The sequence below is a fragment of the Neomonachus schauinslandi genome, chromosome 10 (genome assembly GCF_002201575.2).
Source record: "Neomonachus schauinslandi chromosome 10, ASM220157v2, whole genome shotgun sequence".
Classification (NCBI taxonomy): Eukaryota; Metazoa; Chordata; class Mammalia; order Carnivora; family Phocidae; genus Neomonachus; species Neomonachus schauinslandi.
In genome coordinates, this window is record NC_058412.1 from 92,366,704 (window position 1) to 92,390,580 (window position 23,877).

Genomic DNA, 23,877 nt, shown 5'->3' on the forward strand with positions numbered 1-23,877 from the left:
AAATCTCCTTGTTTGCCGGCTGCATGATTAATTGATATTGTTGTCTGGCTTTTGTGGGGGCCGCGAGGAGCTGAAAGGCGGCGCGTTGTGACTGCGCCGGGGGCCGCTGGCGACATCATCGGGCTGCCGAGGTCCCGGCGAGGTCGAGCAGGGGCTGATGACATTATGCGCCCGATTTGGTTTTCCTTATTAAAAGGATGATGAAAGACTCAGAGACCCCAGTTTTACAACCCACCACCGGGGCTTGGAAACAGCGCAGAGTTTAAGCCACAAGCTCAGACAAAGCCCGGGCGTTTGCTCAATTCTGAGAAGAGAGTGGGTGTCACTTCTTCACGCACGAGACAGTTAAATCGCATTTCGGCCTACCCGGGATTTCTGTAGGAGTTGAACACGAGCCCTAAGCGTTGTGGTTTGTTTTTTCAAACAAAGTTGTTTTTGTTTTTGTTTTTGGAGGCTGGGGAGGGGTTGCAAAGATGGGTCAAAACCCTTAAAAGATAAGTAAAGGGATGCCAGAGATCAGAAGGAGACCTTACAGCTTGCGGTCGAGGAAAGCAGCGCAAAGGCGCTTCCAAGCCTGACCGGGGTTTGCCAAGGGCTCGGTGTTTAGACCGAATCGCGGGCCACGAAGGAGCCAGGCACTAATGCTCCGCTCTCAGGATCACCAAGGCCGGCGACCGCCTGCAGGCCAATGTATTTGCCATCACCGGTCCCTGCTCTTTGCTGTAGTTTCCCGCCGCCCGCAGGTGTACAGTCAAACCAACAAATTCCTCCGCCCTCCGCACCCCTCCCTCCCCTGCGTCCTGGGGTTTTATCCTCTACGGCCATCCCTGAAAACTTGGAGATTCAATTAAATAATTCCAGTTACGCGGTGCTCCTACCGCCTGCTTATTGCAAATATTTCCTTTTTCGAGTTCTTAAAAAAAAAAAAAGCAAAGAGAAGAAAAGAAACTGTCGCCTTCGCTTTCACAGCGCGCGGGGTAATTGATAGGCGCCATCGGAGGTCAGAATTTGCATAAGAATTAAGAGCAGTAAATTAATTTAATATTCCATGCACATCTCCAATTATTCCTGGAGACCTTTGTCTCCGCGGCTGCCAGAGAGGGGATTCAGCTGCTCTTCAGCCAAACAACATCTGTGCGGTTAATAATTTGATAAACAGCTCATACAAATAGTTTCTGAATTATCTGGCAGCCCAATGACTATTCAGTTTGGAAACGTTTTGGCAGGGTCTCCCAGCGTCCTCCGAGGGCCTCAGGCGTCCGCCCAGACAAATGTCTTCTTATCTTTTAAACATCAGCAGACGACAATGTGTACAATGAGTCATTATCATTAAGTAATAACCCTACCCCTTAAAAAAAAAAAAAAGAAAGAAAAGAAAAACGCCTGGGTCATCACGGTGTCGGCAGGTCGTGTATCAAAGACCCTGAGATTAATAGACCTGTTGGGGAGGGGGTACTGAGTGAAGAACTGCCTGAAGGGAAGAAGACTTGGGTGTTGGGGAGGGCTTGAGGTAGGGGGCTGCTTTCTTTAATATCATGGATTGAAACTGACTGCACCTATGTATGCAAATATCTACTGGAAGGGGAACATGGTAGGTGTGTGAGAGGGGACCGACTTTTCACTGGATTGCCTTTTGTACCTTTTGATTTTGCCCTCCATGCAGGTATTATTTATTCCAAACATAAATACAGAAAAGACAAACTGAATTACCAAAAGCAGAGGTGAATTATTTCAGCTGCGTATAGTCCTTAACTGACTTCTCCCCATTCCTCCGTCCTACCTTCCCCCCACCCCAGCCAGTGCCTCCCACCCCCATTCTGATACAAACTTCCCACAAAGCACAAGTATGTCAGCCAAAATATTGAGTTGGCCTCAGTTTGGAAGGAAGCACTTGTACAATGATGCCATACTGTTGTCAATACAGACCTGAATTTAGACACTTTTCCTTTGCCATTCCTGTCTCTACTGAAGATTTCATGGCTGCGATTATGTTCCTTTATCTTTCTGCCACCCATAGCAGAACCCTATTCTTGACATTAAGTCTAGAAAAGAACCATTTGATCTTGAATGAGACTCAGACTGCTCTAATTTTTGCAACCTGTGCATTGCAGCTCTTTTGATTAAAGTCTGTGTTTACCCTGGAATTGTTCTGCTCCGACTTCACTATAACAGGATGTTCGACTGGGATCCTTATCTCTCTCTATACATTCCTACATGTTTGATGTATACACCTCACCCACTCAAAATGTTTTCTATTTCCTACACTGCTGACGATCTAAGTACTTGAAGCCACTGAAAAGTACCCTGAAGTTCTGAGTAGGGTCCAAGCAGCAATATGATCGAGCTTTGTCCTTGTAGTCTAATGAGCCTGGGGTAGCTCTGAGCTTTAAATATAGGCAAGCCCTTCAGACTACAGGTCTAAATATACAACTTTACAATGAATACAATGCTTGCCTGGCTCAACTGAAGAATTACTTTTCCAGAAAACAAGTCATTGTGTCACAAGAATACAACAACAGCATTTCAACCAAGCACATTCATTTCTATTTTTTAAAAACATTTTCTTCTTGCATTTCATTAGGTTTTTTCCCTGGGCCTTGCAAGCTTTAAAAGCATACAAATCGTCTCTGTTATTTATGATTAGGGGTCTCTGTCTGCATCTTTTTATTAATTTCTGACTTTGATTCAGAATTCCAGTCAGCAGAGTGATTTGAAAACATTTCTTTTCTTAAATGGAACATCATCAATTCAATTGGGAACCATTCTAATTTCAAACACCAACATATTCAGTTTCTTAATCTACACCTCTGATGTTACTCATTTTTATGCACACAACCTATCCCCTTTGGCGGTAGTTTGTTTATGCTTGATATTTATCTTCTTTACATTTGTTTGACTATTTTTCAAGGCAGTAGATGGGCAGAAAATGGCTATTAAACAATAAGGTAGGAAACTCTGATTATGTTTTTGCCTATATAAGTAAAGCCACAGACCACTGAAATTTTGAGGCTGGTTTCCTTTCCTTCTTTCTTTTCTTTCTTTCTTTCTTTCTTTCTTTCTTTCTTTCTTTCTTTCTTTCACTTTCTTTCTTTCCTTCTTTCTTCTTCTTCTTCTTCTTCTTCTTCTTCTTCTTCTTCTTCTTCTTCTCCTTCTCCTTCTCCTTCTCCCTCTCCCTCTCCCTCTCCCTCTCCCTCTCCCTCTCCCTCTCCTGCTCCCTCTCCTTCTTCTCCTTCTTCTTCTTCTTCTTCTAACTAATGAGCCCTCTCCAGAAAAGCCTTCTGGATACCATTAAAGTTGATGAGTTTGGAAGGATTATCTTAATAAATGCTTGGCTTCTTGGTGATTAGACACACATTTTCAGCACAGTTTCCGAAATGAGACTGAGGTCTGCATTTGGAGGGAGGCTTGCTGAACATAACCGGAAATTGTTGGCACAAATAATCTAGAGTATCACTTTACTTTGTAGAGTTCAAATCAAAGGTAGCTGCTACTCATGTACACTTGCAGTAAAAGTATGGGAAATACAGTATTAGGTGATATTCAGTAACTTAAATGACACATACCCTGGGTATTTCCAACCAAATAGTAAAAGAAATAAACCTTCTCTCTTGTGAAAAGTTACAGAATGGACAAGGAGCACAATAATGATTTTAAAGTTACTATCTTCATCAAGGATAAAAATACTTTCTTTTTTTTTAATTTGAGGGAAAAGAACAGTGCAGAGCCATTAAAAAATTTTTCCCAATAAACAAATTCTTTCAGTTCATTTGAAAGGATGAATGATTCTGATTTCCCTTAAGGAAAAAAAGGGCAATTTCTACATATGTGGCCAGCTTAGACCCAAATCCACTAAAAAACTGAGCTTGAAAAACATAGGTTAGCATGTAAAAGTTATGAACAGGATTCATTTAGATAATCTTGTCTCCTCTCATTCTCTTCAATTTTAACATTTAAATAAACTGAGCTGGGTGCTGATACTGAGTTCAAAAGAAAAGAGCTTTGGCACTTATTGGCCTGTGGATAATTGCAAGCCACAGAAACAAGTCCTGATTCCTCAAAGATGACTGTAAAATGTCTCTGATCATTGTGGATGTCAGTTGGCTCCATGGTTCTTTCTCTTTCCGGTCTCTGCAGGAGTCATGATTACAATCGACAGGTTGAGCTTCACCTAACTCTAAGGACACCATTCACACCATTGTCATTGTAGATGTGTATATTTTTTTATGACACTGTTCAGGGGTTTGGCTGTAAACTAAAGTTGAGGAAGATGGCCATTATTATTTCTTTTCTTTTCTTTTTTCTTTTTTTACAAATCTGTACCAAGGGGCAACATGGGTTAAGTGTGAGCCTGGTTGGCTCTGCTTGAGAGGGTCATAGACAGTGGGGACTGTGGGCTCCCTGTGCCATTTGCTTTGGCCAGAAAGTTCAATCCAGTAGCCTAGTGTAGACTGAACTTGAGAGGGATTCCAAGGACTTATTCCGCTTTGCTGACTCTGTGGGGAGAGGAAATGGATCCTGCAGAATATCAGATTCATAAGCATGACATTTGAGACCTGCCACAGTCTGGTTGGAATCAACGTCGAGGTAGAAGGAAAAAAAAAATGGTGGGCAGAGGCTATGGTCCTATTTGTCCACTAACTGGCTGTACACACTGGGGCAATCACCTAATCTCCCTGTGTCAGGGACTCCTGTCTGCCCCTTCTCACCACCAATTTATTCTCTTCTTGCTAGGCACATGCCTGTCCACCTGGACTACATTTCCCAGCCTCCCTTGCAGTTGTACAAACCCACGTGACTAAGTTCTTACCAGTGGAATGCAAGCAGAAGTGATGGGAGTAATTGTCATCTCATACTTGCACCTTCCTGTTCCTTCTTGCTGGCTGGGAACGATGCTAATGGAAGCCATATGTGGAGGATGACAAAGCTCCCCCGGGGACCTGGGTTCACAAGATGACTCCCTGGGGCAGAGTCTTTACTTTCACCCTGGACTGTTACAAGGAGAGAAATAAATGTCTATTTTGCTTGAAACACTGCATATTTTGGTTCACTTTGTTACAGCACTTACCCAAAGTAATCCACATCCCGGCTTTATTTTTCTTAAATGTAAAGCTGTATCTTAGTTTGGGTTTCCCCCAAAGCAAGCAGTTTATTGGGAAGTGATCTGAGGAAATGCCAGTTGAGGAGTGGGGTTGACAGACAAGAAAGGGAAGGCAGCCATTAAAGTGCGCTTTAAAGCAAATTACCACTGTGGGCAATTGGGATTTAATTCTATCGAGGCGAGTCTGGGATGCAGCATAGAACGCTTGCCTTAGAGTAAGTCCACCTGAGCTGGAGTATTTATACACCAACTCCCATCAATCATTAGTGGAGGGTTACTTTTCACAGGCATTATTTCCCCAGTACTTCTGGCCTGTTGCATAGGCAGAGTGGGCTTCAGGGACCAAAAAAAAAAAAAAAAAGCATCAAGGCAATGCAACACAGGTGCATTGTAGCTGGTAGGCACTGAAATTTAAGGGCAAAGGTCTACCGATAGGATACTGACCACATTTGCTATAGAGGGCATTGGTGAATAGTCTTGAAGCTCCCCTTCCTACATTAAAGCTATCTGGATTCAGTTTATCAATCTGTTCTTCTAGGTGCTAATCTGAAATGCCTACTCTAGCCAGATTGATTTAGGGCTCACCAAATATCATGAGAATTTATTTTCCTTTTATTTGTGCCATATTTTCCCAGGAATGCATCTCATCAATGATATACTCCCATTTACCTTCACTGCTTGACCAACCACGCTGGAACTTAGTGGCTTAAAACTACAACAATTTATTATTTTTCACAATTCCATGAGTCAGGAATTTGGGCAGGACTTGCTAGGCACTTCTCCTCCACGGAGTGTCAGCTGGGCCTATTCAGGTGGAACCACCACAATGGCCTCTTATCTTCAAGGGCCTCTCTTTGTGTGGCCACTAATCATTCAGTAGCCCAGCGAGAACCTCCCTACAGGATGGCAACTGGGCTCCATGAGGGAAGAAGTAGAAGCTGTTAGTCCTTTTAAGGCCTATGCACCTGTAAGTCTCAAAATATCATTTCCATCTCATTCTATTGGTTAGAGCAGGTCACAGGGTCTGCTCAGGTCAAGGGGGGGCATTAGACTTCTCTTGGTGGGAGGAGCTGCATGTGTGTAAAGGCATGGGAGGGACTGCCAATGGTCTGATTAGGATACTGTTCATCATGCCTACCCACTCCTTGTGCACTTACTCAAATCCCCAAGACATACTCCTATCCTCCCTCATATAGAAAGCCTTTGCTGTCACATTAGTCCACTGGGGTCTTGTAGCCCCATCTGAACTCTGTAGCCACCTCTTATTACACACACTTCTTATTTTGTCCTTAGTCAGTTGTTGTCTTGTAACACTTTGTTGCTACCTATTGTTGGCTCTTTGAGGGCAGAAAATGCATGTTAGATTTCCCAGAACACTTTGTACAGTGTGTATCTGTTCAAAAACAAGGGAAGGGGCATAGAAGTAAGGGCTGGGTGGAAGGAGTGACCAGCATGCATATACTCCTGGGCTAAGATCTAGATCAGTAGAACTCATTTCTAGTAGATTTATCTGGAGTCCTCAACTGTATGTTTTGAAAATCAAATAATTCTGAAATCCTTTGAGCCTAAGTGAGGCTTAGGGAGGCACACATATCCACATGTGGGAATGGCCATGTTTGTGACTGGAATGGATCACCTGGAAGGCTTGCCCTTCCCAAACACTACTCCTCTGCCATGATGATTCCCTTGTGTCAAACTTTGTGCTCTTTTAGAATGCAAGTACTACCTGATGGAGGTGGAATGGGAAGGAGAGGGGTGGGAATTTGAATCTCTTAGCGATAAATTAACTGATAAGAGAAGTGTTTCTTTCTCTCTCAACAGAAGAAAGTGGGGCAGCTCCAATGTGCTGGAAGATTAGCACTCACTGAGGCTGAATGAAGGAGAATGAGGAGGAGAGGGCCTGATATACAAGTGGTCTCCTTTATTTGCAGCCAGGCCAGTTGTCCAAGAGACATTCAAAATAATGCATTGCCCCAGGCATTAGAAGGTGGCTAGCGTTCTCATGGACAACGGGCAAAAACGGAAACATAAGCCAAGGGAAGATTCCAGAATGCTTGCACATGTTTTTGTGGGTTTACAGTCAGCGAATGGACATCCCTCCAGTCTCTGGGATTCAGTCTCCTACACTGTGACTAGGCTCTTTGTCACTAGGTCTCCAAACGCAGAGTAAGCCTGTAGGGAAACCTGGCCTATGATGTCCACGGAAAGTGAATTAAGAGTTGTTGTTTTCTTTTAACAGACTCACTAAGGGAAGATCAACAGACAACTGGGATGAGTATGAGTGCAAAAGACCGACAAGGATTCCTCTGTTGCTCCTAGTGACAAGTGGGGGTATTTCTATAGCTCCCTGAACATGTTCTCCCTGCAACCTCCACCCTACTTTTTTATTAAATGCCCTGAATTGCCCTTTTGGATCAAAACTTTATCATGTCAGTCAAAGTAAGCTTGCTTCAGCTCACCTCATGGCTAAAGATATCAGATATGTAAAAGATGATGGGTTAGACACATTTTTATGACTAGCAGCTCTTTGTGCATTGAAGTTAGCTAGCATGCAGAAAACGCACTTTACTGGGCTTTTGGAAATGTGTAATGGATGTTGGCTCTAGGAGAGGCAAAATAGAGCATGAATTCTGCCACAGGTCATGCTTGGGTTTAAATTCTCCTTCTGTCACTAGCCTTGTGACCTTGAGCACATTTGAAAACTTATTTAGATGTGTGAAAAGTTTTCCTCATCTGGAAAATGAGAATAGCAATACCTAAGTCATGGGGTTGTTATATTCAATAAATAAATATGTGCTAGGTTTTTAGAAAGTTCCCTGAAACAAAGTTATATTTAATAAATGACTTTTAAAGCGAGGTTCTTTTTTTTTTTCTCTTGGAAGCCTGTACCTCCCATTCCCCTTCTCCCATTTTACCCATTCTGCCCCTCACTTGCACCCCCTTCTACCAGTTTGTTCCCTGTATTTATGGATCTATTTCTGCTTTTTTGTTTGTTTTTTAGATTTTGCATATAACTAAAATCATAGGGTATTTGTCTCTGTTTCTGATTTATTTCACTTAGCATAATACCCTCTAGGTCTATCCATTTTGTCACAAATGACAAAATTTTTCTTTTATGACTGGGTAATATTCATTATATATATATATGTATATATATAATTATATATCTCACATGTTCTTTATCCATTCATGTATGGCTGGACACTTGGGTTGCTTCTATATCTTGGTTATTGTAAATAATGCCACAATAAACACAGAAGGGCATATAACTTTTTGAATTGGTATTTTTATATTCTTTGGGTAAATAACCAGTAGTGGAATCAATGGATCACATGGTATTTCTATTTTTAATATTTTGAGGAACCTCCATTTCCCACAGTGGCTGCACCAAGTTACACTCTCACCAAGAGTACATGAGGGTTCCCGTTTCTCCACATCATCTCTAACACTTGATATTTCAAGCTCCTCTTTTTGTTAGTTATGATCTGATCATTTTACCATATCACCGTGCTTGCATACTCTGTGTATGCATTTTCCATTGACTATCAGAAATTTACAAAGGCATGAATCCTTAAGATGGAGAAGAAAACCAGAGGATCCAGGATTACTAGCCATCCCATTACTTGAAGAGAATCTTTTGGTTACAGTTTGGGGGATTCATAAAGAAGACGAGGTATATAACAGTGAGATATTCTTTTTGATGGTTGAAATAATAGATGAACTGGTTATAAAAATACCCCTGGATGGAGCTCTTCCTTCTGCTCAGAACATTCAACTCCAGATTGCCCATGGACAGGGAACTCCTAATGCTTCATTGTTACAATCTCTTATAAGTATGTAAAGAAACCCTTCCCTTTTGGATGCCCTCTAGTTATTGAGAGTCATCCTTTTTGGCATTTGCTGAATCCCCAAAGCACTGAGGCTTGCTTCTCAGATGGGAGACTTGGTAAACAGTCCTGCTTGTTCCATCTTTATCCCTTGACCAAACTTCTCCACATGCAATCATGTCTCAAAAAAAAAGCAAGAGTAATCCTTCCTATCATCTTCTCATCTTCCAAAAGCTATTTGTTGGTTGATGACACTACGGAATTTGCAGTGTCAAACACTTGGTGGAGCAAACATCTCTCCATTTACTCTTTAATTGGGCTGAAGCACCCTGATGAGGGGTCTTTATTTAGTCTTTTCAGTGAGTTATTTGTCAGGAAGCTAGGGCCCAGGGATTTCAGAAAGAACAGAAAGAAGTCAGTAACTTTCTAAGACTCTGCTCCAAAATCGAAAGGAGGAAAAAAAAAAAATGCCTGGAGAAATTAATTTAAAGATACCAGACAAATCTGGGAAATTGCTGGGAATGATGTCACCTTTCTGAAGGCAGTTAGATTCTTGAGTTTCATTTCCCTCATTATAGTTTGTGCCCATTGCCAAGGATGTATTCTTTCAGGAAAAGTAAAGGCAAATTTCTTGGCATTTGCTTTATATCCCCCCACTGGAAAACTCATTAAAGAGCCATTCCTGATGGCAATTGGAGATGTAAATGAAATGGCCTCCTTTTAGTATTTGGTTGAGATGGCCCAAATGTTTGGCAGTCATTAAAACTTCCCCAAGCAGCATTTATAATACTAAACCAAAGTAGTCAATCGGCAACATCACTAAAGCTCTGCCAGTAGTCACCATTGGAAGGGAAATGGAAATCAAGTTGCATCAGAATGCACTCAGTTCCAAACCAGGGCTTCAGCTCCACTTTTTGGGGCAGAGGATAGATTCCAGAGTCTCTTTACTGAGTTTTTAATCGAGTTGCTATTCCACTCTTTCTTTTATGGAGCCATAGAAGTGTCTGTAATGAAAGATTAAAATGGTCCTGTGCAGTGGTTTGCAGTGGCTATGCCCAAATAAAATATGACAGCTCTCTTGTAGGGCCTATATGTAAGCAGAGGGAGCTCGGTAACAAGCCGCATTATGCTCTCTGCCATGCATACTGATTGCAAATTGTGTGGGTTCTCCTCGATGCCATAAAAAAAGAGAAAAGGTGTGTGTGTGTGTGTATGTCTGTGTGTGTGAAAGAGAGAAAGAGATTTTTTCTCCCCAACTGATTATGAACCTCATGCACAGCAAGGAACGGAGAAACCACGTTCAAATTTCCTGTAGCAGAGGACATACACACACACACTACTTACACACTGACAGGCTAATGGCTACTTTCCCAAAGAGTGGTTAGAAAGAAGTAGTAAATGGGACTGTGTGGCTGCCGTGAGAAGACCCGGGCAAAGATCAAGATACCCAGCAACATATCGGATAACACATAATTGGCGGGTCACAGCCAAATGAGAGTAGTCATGCATCGCCGGGCAGGCCTTTGCCGGTGATAAAGACACTTGTAAACAATTCAGTCCCAGAACATGGCAATAATATGTTGATCCGGCGTGTAATGAGGTGTCCCTGGAATCAATAAGCAGTCCTGGAGAGCAGGGAGCAAGGGCAGTGGCTGTCTTTTTGATGACCTTTCCTCACCACCGAGGACCCCATCTCCCCTGAAGAGGACTTTTCTCATTTTGCAGCCAGCTCCGAGTGTCAGAACTTCCATTCGCAGCCGGCAAATGAACAGCCAGGCCCTGCATGCTAATGAAGTCTGGGCTATTTTGCACCTTTTCATCCGCACATTATGCTCTTGACTCTGGAGAAGGTGGGAATTAGGCCGGACCCTGGTGTCAGACTGCCTGATGGCTCAGCTCCGGAAAACTGGTAATTGAAGCTGATGACTGATGCGAGGGAGGCCTGAATTTGGAAATAAACAGTTTCAAGCACTGCATGTCATTTCTAGAGAGACTGCTGTGAGAATGGAAATGAGCTCTGTTTCTTGAATCTAATGCAGTTTCTCAGCGGGAAAAACACCGTCTTTTAGACAACAATGCCAGTCATTAAGATTTAAATGTTCTGGCGATAATAGAAGAACTGGCCTCCCTGTTCACAAACAGCACTTATGTAAATGTCCTTCAACACCCAGATCTACATTTAATCCACGCCCAAGAAGATAACTGTGTCGGAAAGCGGAAGCAAATGCAATTCTTAGTCTATAAATATCATACATAAGGAGAGAGAGGAAAACAGTAAAATTGTTTGCCGACATGTCACGGAGCCCGGCCTGTCAGCGCTGGCGGGAACGGTGACTCCCTGTCAAACAATGAGAAGACATCGGGAAGTGTCCAATAAAACACCAGGAAGCCACACTTTTACTGGTTCTTTGTGCACCGCTGCATTTCCTTCCAGATGCCCGCCCCCCCATCCCCCTTCCTAGCCTTTCATGTTGAAGTGGCCAAATATTCCCCAGCTTAGATGCAGAATCTGTGTTTGGAGAGTGGATCCCTATGTTCAGTGTTGCAATAGAAGCCCAAATCTGGACCCATTCGCTTGTAATCTTTTAAAAGAAGTTCCTTCGTCGGGTATTTATTTCATTTTCTCATCCCATCCCTGAGCTGTCACAAAACCCGAGACCAAACGACATACTCTTTCATCCCCTCTCCCCAATCCGCCCAGATTAATTGGACATTGTGTTGCTTACGCAAAAAGAAAAGCTCGTAACCCACACACAGCCTTTTGCGTTTTCAGAGGCTTTAAAAATCATTTTTTACTAGCATCCCTCCAGCCCAGTTCTTCCTGTGCAGGTGAGACACCTTCAGGGAAAAAATTATGAGCCTGGAGAAGAGGAGAATGAGGCCAGGGGTATTTATCATGGCAGGCCGGAGTGATTCATGAATAACCATCAGTTTGGTCTTTTCTCAATTCTCTTCCCTATCAGAAGTGAGATTTTGATACTTCAGGCCTTTTTCAATTTAATGGTGACATACAGGATTCTCACAGGCAGGCTTTGGTTTGTTAGTGACATCAAGGATATCAGTACAACTTGAGAGAAACCGAAGACAGCTGGGGTGTTATTGTCACTTCAGTTTAAAGGTAGCAAACCTATCTCACAAAGGATCAACACTGAATTATTTCAACATTTCAAAAATATAGATAAGCAATGCATTTCTAATAGCGTACTTGGGGATACTAGATAGATCAATGAATATTCAGCAATCCTTTGCATGAAATATATGAAACTCAATGAGAAAAAGGATTAATCCTAAAAACACACACATACGGGCACACCTACCCCTCACTGTGACAATGTCCCTGTATCTCACGGGGTCTCCCACAGCATAATGGCTAAAAAAGAGGGAGAAAATTGGGGTCACTAAAATGGGATGATAACCGCAAGGCTTTCTGTGCATGGTGTACACGTACACTGGGAATTCAATATTTATACAGTGATTCTTTCTTTGGCCAGGGTGGCGTTCATTTTTTGAAAAGCTTTTATGTGTATTTCCTCACTGGACTCTCATCACAAGCCTATGGCACAAAGGGTTATTTTATTAACATGTAAGAAAAGGGAGCTAAGAGGAATGAGGTGATTTTTCTAGGATCACACAGCAGAGTAGTAAAGCCAGGATTGGAACTTTTGTTTTATACATTTGCCACGTTGTTCGTTTCTCTAAGTCCATGCTCCCCTGTGTAGACACCATCAGTAAAGGAAGTTATGTAGAATTCAGCTATTTCTACTTTTATTTTTCACGAGCTCTACCTCTTCTGTTGCTGTTATGAGATTGAAATTGTTCTGATGCGGAAGCAGGATGTGCAAGTCCAATTGTCCCAAGGAAGAATAGCCAAGAGCAAGATTTTTTGCCAGTTTTTAGTGGCCACTGGAGGTGACTGCTATAGTGAAAGCATCCTTTTGTGTGGAGAGCGTTGCCCGGATAAAAAAAGCAGTGATTCAGCATAGATTAAGGGTCATGATCATGGGGTTGGCTTTGGTTCAAATCCTGGCTCCACCACTGTCTCAGTAATAACAGAAAAGCAGAGTGGGTCATTTCTCATTCATGTGACGGGAATTCCAGAAGGGGGTAGTCCAGGGTGTCTAGGGTGGAAGAGAACAGGCCTTTGATCCAATATCAACAAGATATTGACACAATCAATATCCCACGTTCCTATTGTCTCCCTGTTCTACCTTTTTTGGTACTTCATTTCCATCTCAAGATTGCCTCAGGGGTATGTCATGGCTGTACAGCTTGAGTCATCTCATCTTAAGGGAGAAGAAGGGAGGAGAGCAAAGCAAAGAGTCAGATGGGCACTGCCCTTTCAAGGAGCTTCACAGGAAACACCTCTACCCCTCAACTGCATCTATAGCTCATCCGTAGAGCTTTCACATGGCTATTTCTACCTACAAAGAAGGCTGGAAAGGGGAGATTTGAAGCTGACAAGTTGCTGCTCCCTCCCCAGTCTGGGTTCTCTTACTGAGGAAGAAGAGAACAGATACTGTGTAATTAATGAGAAGAAGAGTTTGCTGCCCCCAGCACTTACTAGTTGTGTGAATACAAGCTAGTTCAGTTGACTTACCTGCCACTTGGGAAAAAATAGTAGCTCCTTCCTCACTACCATACTGGGGTAGGGGGGTTGTGAGAATAAAGTGAAATATTTTGCATGAAGTCCCCATGGCAGTCCTAGGCACATAAATATTAAGATATGGTGATCTAAGAAATGAGGTATGCAAATATGCTCAGCTTTACTAGAGATCTTGGAAATGCAAATTAAAACCTCAACAGGATGTTATTTTTCTCTCCTTTCCAATTGGCAAAAATTAAAATGAACAATAATGTACACTGTTGGCAAGTTTATGGGGAAATGGGCACTTGTAAACTACTAGTGAGATAACTGGAATAATGGTTTTGGAGGGCAATTTGGCAGCAGTTTTCCTTGGAATCCACCCTAGGGAAATATTTGCGCAAATGTATAAAGAGACCTGTCTGACAATGGTCATTGAAGTACTGTTTGTAATAGCAAAAAAATGAAAACAAAAAATCCAAAAAACAAAGAAACAACAAAAACTGAACACATCCAAAAGAGGAATGTTTAATTGAACAGTAGTTCATCCATACCATGGCTCACTATGCAGAAAATTTAGAAGAAAGAGGAAGATCTGTGTGTATGTAGTGACAAGGAAAGAGAAAAGGGAAGAAATATGAAGACTTTGTTAAGTGAAAATAGTAAGTTACAGGATGACATGTAGAATATGATGTCATATATTTAACTCATACCATACTCCAAATATCTCGTTTCTGTTTCTCTCTCTCTATATATATATATATACTATACATATGTATATTGGTGTGTATAGGCATACGTAAGCATACATATGTAGATACTTGTAATTGTATAGCTAATTGCCCAGAAAGGAATGCACCCAACATTGATCGCTTCTTGACTTGGAAAAGGGAAATGGTCAAAGAAACTTTATCTTTAGCCTCGTCTGTAATGATTTACTTAAATGATTTTTTGGGGGGACACTGTATACTTTATTGATGGTACACGACAATGTAGGGGTTCCCAAGCCCCTTCCCTTCTTCAGGGGGTCTGGGATAGAAACTGTGGAGGTCAGGAGATTCTCAGTGTGTTGGTGGATGAGTTGAGGCAAGGACTCCCAAGCAGCTGAGGGCCTCTCTCTTCCTCTTGCTCTTGCTGGGGCTGGTGGTCCAGGGGGCTCTCTTACTACTTGAAGGCCTTGTGGACCATAAGGTCCACCACCTGGTTGCTATAACCAAATTTATTGTCCTACCAGGAAATGAGGCTGACAAAGTGGTCATTGCAAGCAATGCCAGTCCCAGCATTGAAGGAGGAAGAGTAGGTGTCACTGTTAAAGTTGCAGGAGACAACCTGGTCCTCAGTGTAGCCCTGAATGCCCTTGAGGGGTCCTCTGGTGCCTGCTTCACCACCTTCTTGATGCTGCCATATTTGGCAGCTTTTTCCAGGTGGCAGGTCAGATCCATGACTGACACACTGAGGGTGGGGACACAGAAGACCATAATAGTGAGCTTCCCATTCACCTCAGGGATGACCTTGCCGAAAACCTTGGCAGTGCCAGTAGAAGTAGGGATGATGCTCCGGGCAGCCCCCCAGCCATCACGCCACTTCTGGGTGGCAGCGATTGCATGAACTGTGGTCATGAGTCCCTCCACGATGCTGAGGTTGTTATGGATGACCTTGGCCAGAGAGGCCAAGCAGTTGGTGGTGCAGGAGGCATTGCTGACAATCTTGAGGGAGTTGCCATACTTTTCATGGTTCATGCCCATCACAAATATGGGGGCATCAGCTGAATGGGCAGCTATGATGACCTTCTTGGCTCCACCCTTCAAGTGAGCCCCAGCCTTCTCCACGGTGGTGAAGACCCCAGTGGACTCCACAACATACTCAGCACCAGCATCACTCCTGGAAGATGGAGATGGGCTTTCCATTGATGACAAGTTTCCCTTTCTCAGACTTGATTGTGCTGTGGAATTCGCCATGGGTGGAATCATACTGGACCATTAGACCATGTAGTTGAGGTCAATGAAGGGGTCATTGATGGTGACAATATCCACTCTCCCAGAGTGAAAGGCAGACCTGGTGACCACGTGCCCAATAAGGCCAAATCCATTTACTCTGACCTTCATCATCGTGTTTCGGGACACAGCTGGCACTACACCAGAAGATGCGGCTGTCTGTCGAACAGGGAGGAGCAGAAAGCCATGATTTTTTTAAATATACATTTTTATTGTAATATTGTTGGGAGGCAATTTTCCATGGGTCTTATATTTATACCATGTCTTATGAGTAGAGGCACCAATAGCTTTTGTTCCAGACTATCTGTTCAAGGATGTCTTGGAAGACAGGGATGGTCTCTCTCTGAGACAAGGCTAGGTTTGTCTGCTGGCCAATGTAGTAAAGATAATGTCCCCCTCTGGGACAAAGATTGAGCAGTTTGCTTGCAGCCACTTTAAAAGACTGAGATTTCCTAATCCTAGGGTCCCTCGGATCTGCTGCAAACCCAGTGTGTGTGCTGCATCCACCTGGGCTCACCTCCATGTCACCCCCATGGTACTTAGGACTCAAAGGGAACTGATGCAAACATGAATACCATGATTTCTGGGAGCAATAAAGTCCTTTGTCTCTGACCTAGGAGTCTCATATCTTCCACTGGCATCCATGAGATTGTGGCAGGCTAACATGTCAGCATGTTCACAGTGCAATGTAAATATTGAATAAGTAGACTCACACGTGTAACCAGCACCAGATCCAGGAAAAGACCATTACCAGCATCACAGAAATCCCCTTGATGTACCCTTCAGTCAATACCCTCCCAAGGGTAACACTCTCTCATCTAACGGCATGGATTAGTTTTACCTGTTTTGAATTTTACTTAAATGGTATATACTCTTTTATGTACATTTCTTGCAACATTATGTTTATAAGATTTATTCACTCATATTGTTACAGGTAGTTCATCATAATCATTGCTGTGTCAGCAAACCACAATTTACATATCTATTTACTGTTGATGGAAATTTATATTATTTCTAGTTTTTTACTATGTAATTATTTTATACCAGTTTTATTGAGATTGAATATAATTGACATACAACACTATGTAAGTTTAAGGTGTGCAGCATAATGGTTTGAGTTACGTGTATTGTGAAATAATTACCTCAATAAATTTAGTTAGCATCCATCATCTTACACAGATACAATAAAAAGAAATGGCAAAAAAATTTGTTTTCCTTGTGATGAAAATTCTTAGGATTTACTCTGTTGACAACTTTCTCATATACCTTATAGCAGCATTAGCTATGCCATCATGTTGGATGTTATATCCTTAGTACTTACTTATCTTATAACTGAAAGTTTGTACCTTTTAACCACCTTCCTGAATTCCCCCAGTTACTTCTTTTTTTCTAAAGGAGAGCATTTTTATATATTGCTTGTATGATTTTCATTGTGGAAATTTTCAAACATGCACACAAAAGAATAATATAATGATCCTCTATACACCCACAGCCCAGCTTTAACAAATATTAACTTCTGACATTTTGTGATAATTAAATTATAATTACAGTTTAATAATATTTAAAAAGGAATCAGCCTTTTGATTCCCTGAATTACTTTCAAGATGAAAGCATCTCCATGATGAAAAAATAATACCAAGTCACTCTCATGGTCATGCCTTTAAGTACATTTATATGTAGCTGACATCCAAATTTATTTCTCTGGCCGAAAGCCCTCTGATGACATTCAGATTCACATATCCATCTGTCTCCTTCATATATCTATCTCTGCTTGGATGTCATTTTAGGTCTAGCTCCTCAGAAGGAGACCTTAGATGAGGGTTTGTGTATATGATCTATAAGGGGCCACTCTTAGGAGAAACTAGTAAGGCAAACTAGTAGGGACAGAGCAGGCGAGGAAACCAAGCAAGGGACAATAGCAAGCAAAGTTCTGCAGAAGGTGGCTTCAGCTTGGTTCCTACAGAGGTGTTCTGGAGTGTGAGTTATGGCTTTAAGTTTGTTCCAGTGCAAGAAATGGGAGCTGGGCTATTATATTCTTGCACTCATCAGTCATTGTCCAAGGCGGCTTTGGGGGTGGGGACACAAACTCCCAAGCACTTCCAGCTTGTCAGTGGAGCACCAGCAGGGTCTGCTTCTGAGTCTATTAGACAGCTCAGACTAAATATGTCCAAAACTTCTGACACCCCTCCCCCAATTCCCGTCCCCCAACTCCATCCTTCTAGTTACTTACACAGAGCTCCTTGGAGTCATCCATGACTCTTTCTGTCACACCCCCATCAATATATCAAGAAATCAGGTTGGCTCTATGTTGAAAATACATCCAGAATCTCTTCATCACATCCACTGCTACCCTGTTAAGCCACCATCGTGTCTCACTGGAACTGCTGCCAGAGCTTCTTAGTCTCCCGGTGTTTATGCTTCAACCTACCCCACCCATCTCTTCTCAGCAAAGCAGAACAAAAAATCCTGTCAAAGTGGAAGTGATCATGTTAGTCCTCTGATCGAGCCTTTCACTGGCTCTCCATTTCCCTCAGCGTAAGTCAAGACCCTTACACAATGGCCTACAAGGCAGTCCCCTCTATCCCCCACCTGTTTACCTCTTGACCTCCTCTCCTACTGCGGTCCCTGTCGCTCACTGCCTGTGGCTGCATGTCCTCCTGGCTGTTTCTGAACACACCAGGTCTGAGCCTGATCCCTCTCCTCTGCCTGCTACAGTTTCCTCCCAGAAAATCACACAGCTCCCTCCCTAATCTCCTTCAACATGCCTCAGTGTCACCTTTTCAGGGAGGTCTACCTGGACAAGGCTATTTAAAACTGTAACTATTCTCCATTTCCCTGTACTCCTTATCTCTCTGACCTTGCTCTTTTTTTTCTTTATACCATATAGTTCACTGTCTTATTATGTGGATTATTGACTACTGTCTCCTCCCACTAGAAGGCAAACTCCATGAGGACAGGAATTGCGTGTTTAGTTCACTGATGTATACCAAGTTCCTAGAATAGCTCAGATATACAGTTTATGCTTAATAAATATTTGCCAAGTGAATGAATGCACTTCTCTAGACCTCAATTTAGTGATACTATCTCAAAGTAATATGTTTAGATTAAAGACCAGTAGTCTTTTAAGTTGTGCCCCTTCAGTGACCAGTCAATGGATATAGATTGTCCCCAAGGAGGGGCAGATACTTGGGCCAGGCAGCTCCCTTCAGCTAATGGCTGTTTCTGGAGGGGCAGATACTTGCGCCAGGCAGCTCCCTTCAGCTAATGGCTGTTTCTGGGGAGGGATTCAACAGTAAGTCCTAAGTAGGCACCCGCCATACACCATACAGTGAGTGCCTCAGTCATAAAGGGGGACTCTGGATGGTCTCACAGCATCCACCATAGAATGCCCCTTGTCCTCTGAGGTGCACTTGCTGCATGTCAATTCACCCCTTCAGGATTCTCTTTGTTTTTACCTGGGGAAAAGGTAATTATAAGAGGAAAGTTAGTCAGATGAACCTGCTGCTCCAGCTATCTTGGGACTGCAGTTGATACTCATTTTTTCCATCCCTTGCTTTCCATTCTTGATTTCTCTCAGTCTCAGCCAGCACCTCCCCTGGCCTCAGTGGCTTACCTGATGTGGTGACCCAGGAGGAGGCATCTCTGGAGAGTCTGAGCCTCTAGTCTCCACGCCCTTTGCAGACTGTTGCTGCTCTTGTCTATTTATCATCAAAACTGGTCAGGGGAAAGGCTAAGAAGCACCCAGTATGTCACCTGGGTACCCCACATGTTCCTCCCTACCCCACTATGTAACAGCAACCCCGCATCTTCCTGATCAGGATCAGTTACCTTGCCAGGATGGTGACCCATCTCCTGGCTTGTTAGTCTTTTGGCATGAGGATCCTGAAGTTGGTGTTCATATCTTAAAGTTTAGTAGGACACTTGCATCCCCTGGTGGAGTGTTCCCCTTCTTGGGAACCAGAATGTCTAGAACCACAGAACCTAGAATTACAGAGATAGAAGTACAGATTCTCCAAGTAAATCACTGGAAGTGATGGTGTATGGGGCCACTTCTATGTTCAGTCCAGACCTATTGATTTCACTTATTGGAAACACAATACCACATAATGGTCATTACTTAGGATATTTGCTACATTCTGGAGGACAGAGACTCATTCTTGCATAATGTTATTTCTCAGCTGGCACATTGGTTGTGCCTTGAAAGGGTCATTTAGCTACTCTGTCATGCTGCCAGTTTCTTTGTGGTAGTGAATGTAATAGAACTAGTAGACATGTGACTACTGGTGGACCACCTTTGCTGTAAGTACGTCTTCTGGTCCAATGTGACATAATGAGGGATCTTGTGTTGGTGGATCAAATACTCTGTGAGCCCTATAAGAGTGCTCCTGAGGACAGGACAAACAAACTCATACTTGGAATGTATGTTGTTTTGGTCAAGATGAATGGTCACTCCTTCCAGAGTAGAAGAGGTCTAACATAATTAACTATCAATACTATCAAGTAGCGGATTGGTCTCCTTGAGGAATGGTACCATGATAGGACCATTGGTCCCTGTGGTTGGCACATTGGATATTCAGTAGCAGCATTAGCCAGGGTGAGAGAGAGCCCATTCTGTTGAGCCCATGCATAAGCCCCCAAACCTTCACTATCAGTTCACATACTTATTTTGCCACCACTGGAATAGTTGATGATGGAGGAATGCTGAGCCATTTTGTCTATTGGATCTTTAGTAAAAGATCTTTTCTGTGATGGACATTAACATGAAACAGGAAAAACATTATATTTCATACTCATTTCAATATGTCCATTCATGTGCCTCTATCTCAGAAGACCCACCCATGTAGTTCAGGTATTAGCTTATGGAGAGAAACTGGTGGTGGATGGCATGGAATGGCCACTTGCTTATTTCATTACCTGCCCCTCTTGACCTTTCATTCCTCATCCTGGATCTGCTTTGTCCATCTTAGAAGGGATTACTGTTGGGCCCACCTTTCCTGAGTCTCATAGAACCCAGTTTATGGCAGGCTATTCTGGCTGCAGGGTCACTTGCTTCTTCATTTATCAGGTTTTCAATCTTTGCCTGCCCAGAGAAGATTGCTAATAGCAATTTTCCTCCAATCTTTTTTTTTTTATTGCAGTAAAATACACAAACCATAAAGTTAACCATCTTAACCATTTTTAACTGTACAATTCAGTGGTAATAACTACATTCATATTGTTGGGCAACCATCACCACCATCCATCTCCAGATGAAACTCTGTGCCCATTCAACAGTAACTCCCCATTCTGCTCTCTCCCTGACCCTGGCAACCACCATTCTACTATCCGTCTCTGTGAATTTGACTACTCTGTGTACCTCATGAAAGTGGAATCATACAACATCTGTCCTTTAGTGTCTGTCTTGTTTCACCTAACATAATGTGCTCAAGCTTCATCTGTATTGCAGCATATGTCAGAATTCCTTTCCTTTTTAAGACCAAATAATATTCCATTGTATGTACATACCACATTTCGAGGAGCAGGGGTTTTTTGGATGGTGTAAAGTTTTGTACTGCTGACTTATTCTAGAACTCTAGAGTCTATATACTGGAACTTACATAAACTTCACTGGACATCCTTTCCCATTACATATACCTCTAATATGACCAGGTCTGCTATATTGTATGGCCCAAGTAGCAGGCCTGATCTGCTGCAGAGAACTTTTTTGCTCTGAGCCCCATTAAAGCTGGCAGCCTTTTGTGTCACTCAGTAAATGGGTTGGAGAAGTTTCCCAAATGTGGAATATTTTTCCACCAGAACCTGAATAGGTTTACCAGGCATTGTGTAAGATAAAATAATTTGTTCTTTCCCTTGAAGGGGTTGCTCCGTCATGCCTCAGACCACTAAAAACTTCACTGTTGGGTAGGTTCCTAAACAGGGTTTATTTCACATTGTCTGGAGCACATATATTGTACCACTTGTTGCTGATTTGGTGTTATTAACTTAGTCATTGATACATGGACCAATGTGATGCTCTTCAGGATGTCTAGCCAGTTGAAGTCTCTATGGGCCTTAGAGCACTTAGTCCATAGGTTTAAGGGAGGGAGAGTTTACATAGCCTTGGGCCAAGCCCGCAAATGCATACTGTTGTCCATCTTGAGTACATACAAACTGCTCTGGTTTTCATTCCTGACAAGTAATGGAAATGAAAACATCCTCCAAATCAATGGCTGCATGCCATGTAACCAAAGCATGTTAATCTGTCATACAGGTGCCCCATCTAGCATAGTTATCATTGTGGCTATGACCTGTTCCACTTGAACTTAGTCCACAACCATCCTCCAATGTCTGTCTTGGTTTTGCAGGGCCAGATTTGTGAATTAGATGAGAATATAATGGAATGACCCCTCTTTCCTTTAATTTGTAATTCCTCTTTCTAATAATTTCTGCCATTTACCCTGAATATGATATTGTTTCTGATGTAACCTCTTGATGAAGAGCAGGGGGGGACTATGTCAGAGGGGCTCTTTCACTTGGTCTTCCCCACTATGGTATCTCTCACATTATGAACAGAAGATCCAATGTGGGGATTGTGCCAACCACCAAATATGTCCATTTTATGTTATTAGATAAGTCCATGGATTCAGTGAATCCAATGGGAGCCTAGCCAAGACTACTTATACCTGCCCCAACCTAATTGGAAGTCCGTGATGATGCTTTGGTTCCATGAGTATCAAAATCACATCAGTCCCTCTGTCCAAGGGCCTTCAAAATGTTTGGGAAGCAATCCCTTTTCCAAAAGGTCAGCCTGCAGGGGATCAAATATGGACACATTAACCCTTCCCAAGGAAGTATAAATTTTGGTCCCAATCTTATATTAAGGTTGGGTTATGGAAAGGTTTTCAGGGGAGGTGTTGTTTTTTTTTTTTCCTCCTGCCCATTGTTCATATTGAGACAGGGACATTTTTTGCTTTCTTTGTACATGGGGGAGATTTTCTTTTCTAGTTTGCCTTCTACTGAGGTATGATATTCTGCAAGATGCTGTTTTATGTGAGGTGTTTCTGATTCCCCATTTGGTATGGGCCCTGTCTTCTGTCTTTATAGGCAAGTCATCAAAATGAAAGCTCTTTACTACCAGTTAGTGACATTTGGCTTCGGTTAAGCTGATGGTTTCAATGTGTGTCTCTCTATCATCCTGATTTCACTTTGCTTTGGCTCCTGGGGATTTTGGTTGCTTTCTTACCCATGTTTTATGAGGTGAATTGTGTTCTTCCAAAATCAGTGTGTTGAAGCCCTAACCCCCAGTACCTCAGAATGTGACTGTACTAAGGACAGGGCCTTTAAAGAGGTGATTTATGGTAAAATGAAGTCACTGGGGTGGGCCCTAATCCAATCTCATTGGTGTCCTTATAAGAAGAGGAAATTTGGACACACAGACACCGGGAATGCACATGCACAGAGGAAAGTATGTGTTAGGACACAGGGAGCAGGTGGCCATCTACAAGCCAAGGAGAAAGGCCCCAGGAGAATCCAAATCTACTGACACCTTGATCTTGGACTTCCAGCCTCCAGAAGTGTGAGAAAATAAATTTCTGTTGTTTAAGCCACTCAGTATGTAGTACTTTTTTTTTTTATGGCAGTCCTAGCAAACTAATATACTATGTTTAAAAAAGATTTTAAAAAAATTTACGTGAGTTGTTAATGGCTTTGCAGCAGGATGTTACTCAGGGTAAGTAGCCAAAATAACTGCTAGGTCCATCTCTTTTGTTTTTATGAGTTTTTCCTGTGAAGTTGTTATGAGTTGTATACAACTTTATGACTATCGTCTTCTGAATGAGTTTTTTTTTCTCTTATGGGTATAGCACACAGCTTTTTCTTATTTGTTTTCTTGTTTATTTACATAGCTTTATAATCGTATTTGGTCTAATATATTGCTACTCTTTCTTTCTTCCCTCCCACCTAATGCTAATCACTTCCTTCCTACATTTGAATCATGCATATTTTCATTTCGTTTATTTGCAAACTTCCTGTGTTGTTTGCTTTGGATTGCTTCTTATTATTAGATTGTGTATATATAATTTTTAAATTTAAGTCAAATTTTGAATTCAGTTAAAACATATATATTCAATGGTATAGGATATATATATCTGGATTGTTAAACATGGATTACTTGTCTTTTTATTGTTGCGTTGTAAGAGGTCCCATCTATATTCTGTATACTAGATTCTTAGCTGTTACATGACTTGAAAATATTTTCTTTCTTTCTGTGGCTTATCTTTTCATTTTTTGATAGTGTCTTTTGAAGCACAAAAGCTTTTAATTTTGACAAAGTCCAATGTATGTACTCTTAATTTGATCGTCCTTTTGATGTTATTTCTAAGAAACTGTTGCCCAATC

The 23,877-nt window shown here is 42.2% G+C and overlaps 1 pseudogene; it reads right to left on the reverse strand.

The window, feature by feature from the left end:
- Positions 1-14,734: 14,734 nt before the first annotated feature.
- On the reverse strand, positions 14,735-15,615 carry LOC123325999 (annotated as a pseudogene).
- Positions 15,616-23,877: the final 8,262 nt, after the last annotated feature.